At 42.6% G+C, this 2002-nt stretch overlaps 1 protein-coding gene across 3 annotated transcripts in view; it reads left to right on the top strand.

The window, feature by feature from the left end:
- The window catches only part of GRM8 (glutamate metabotropic receptor 8), a 716946-nt gene that overhangs the window by 586188 nt on the left and 128756 nt on the right, over positions 1-2002 (top strand). The gene's annotated exons all lie outside the window — the stretch shown is intronic.

Genomic DNA, 2002 nt, shown 5'->3' with positions numbered 1-2002 from the left:
CCAGGTTGGTCTGACAGGACCTGCCTCTAATGAACCTGTGTTGGTTGCCCCTAAACATATTCTCCCCTGCTGGCCCCTTGTGGATATGCGCCAGAATAATTTTCTCAAAAAGCTTGCCCAGGATCAAGGTAAGACTAACTGGCCTATAGTTTCCCGGGTCCTCCTTCCTCCCCTTTTTAAAGATGGGAACCACATTGGCCCTCTTCCAGTCCTCTGGCACTACACCAGAGCACCATGAGTGCTCATAAAGCTGTGCCAGGGTCCTGCAATTTCCTCAGGCAATTCCCTCAGTACTCTAGGGTGGATATAGCCAAGCAGTTCTGTTGAACCTGCAATGAAGAGCAAAGTAAAATAACATTGTGCATTTCCAAGGTCCTTCTAGCATTGATAAAATGTTTGGTCATACAGAGTAAAAGGCTGCATAGTGACTTGTTTGTGCCTATTTCTCTCTGATTTTGATTAGCAGTGTTTTTCAGGTAAGAAAGGTTTAAATTAAAATGGCACGGGTGTGAAGAACTAATAGAATGGTGGTCAATATCACAAGAAGACAGAGGTGGCCTTAAACCCAAGAGTTTGGTGAACCAAACAGATTGGTGTCACCCAGATCACAGGCAGCTGTTTCACAAGAGGAAGTGAATCAAGACTTGGTGAGTGCATCTACATGTGCATTTTACTGTAGAGTTGACTGATTAGCTCCACAGTAAAGCATCACCATCTACATGTGTACCCATATACTGTGCCCTAATATTAAATAACTTTGCTGTAGGATAGTCCAGGACAAATACTATCCTACAGCATAGTAGTTACATGTGCCAAAAGACACAGGTGTAGATGGTGACAAGGGCTGGCTGGTGCACAAAACTGCTCAGTGCAGGGGCTACCTGCCAGCTAGCCCCACACTGGAGCACCCTTGTGTCCCAACCAGCTCCTCTGCAGCACATTGAGCTAGGGGGGAGTAGACCCGAGCTGTCAGGCTGACTCCCCTGCATCCCCTGGCAGCCTGGGTCTGCTCCACCCTGGTTGAACGTGCTGCAGTCCCTGGCACACATTTAAATGTTACACCCATGAGAAATAAACTGTAGCACAAACTATGCCAGAGTTTATTGATATGTGCTAATTGCATGTGTAGATGTGCCCAGGTTTTGTCTATCTCTGGAGGAGAGCATCAGAATTAAGCTCACTCCATTCTTTTTTGAGAGTTAGGAATTCAAACTATACTGTCTTTTTTCTTTCTAACATATTAAATACAAATTATATAAGTGCATGAAAGAACCTGGAGAATCCGTGTTTTTTTTTCTGTGACTCCATCTCATGAGAAAAAATGCTAAGTACTAAAAAGAACATCTGATGAGGCACTTGATAGCTCTACAGCCATGATTCTCAAGGAGGACACTGCCAGATCTTTTGAAGGTATGAAGAGATAAGTCAGATGTTAGGGGATAGGCAGATTAACAAAGCAGATAAGAATAGGCTCAGGTTTGTCCCTGCCTGGATCATCAGTCCTGTGCAATGAGATAAGCACTGTAATCTATAAACTAGTTTTGAAATTGGGTAAATAAGGTTGGATACTCAAGAATAATCCTGAGTGGAATGATCAAGGAGGTGGGCTTCTGCATTGTTCTTCCTGACAAGCTCCCTTGACTTTCACAGTAGTACATTTGGCTCTAAGCCAGGCAAGGAAAGACCTCTAGATAACTTAGAAGAGTGATGAGGTATTTTGAACATAGATCTGAGTCATCAATATAACAGACAGGTAAGTATGATTCCTGTTATGTTCTTTTTCCGTAATATTGTCTGAATTCATCAGGAAACTGATTCTCAGGAAGTACAGATGCCAGATTTAGCAGCCCAGTCAATAAGAACAGACAGTGGACATAGTTGTGGGCTGATCTGTAAAACTGGCAGGGTAGGTCAAAAGGGATGCCTTTTTTTTTTTTTTATTAAAAAGCATCACTTCTGTGAGCATCCAATTAGTAAAAAGGTTAAAAAAAAAAAAAAAAAA

The sequence above is a fragment of the Gavialis gangeticus genome, unplaced genomic scaffold (genome assembly GCF_001723915.1).
Source record: "Gavialis gangeticus isolate Ggan-Ray unplaced genomic scaffold, GavGan_comp1, whole genome shotgun sequence".
In the NCBI taxonomy this organism is placed as follows: Eukaryota; Metazoa; Chordata; order Crocodylia; family Gavialidae; genus Gavialis; species Gavialis gangeticus.
This window is presented reverse-complemented; position numbering and strand designations above follow the sequence as displayed.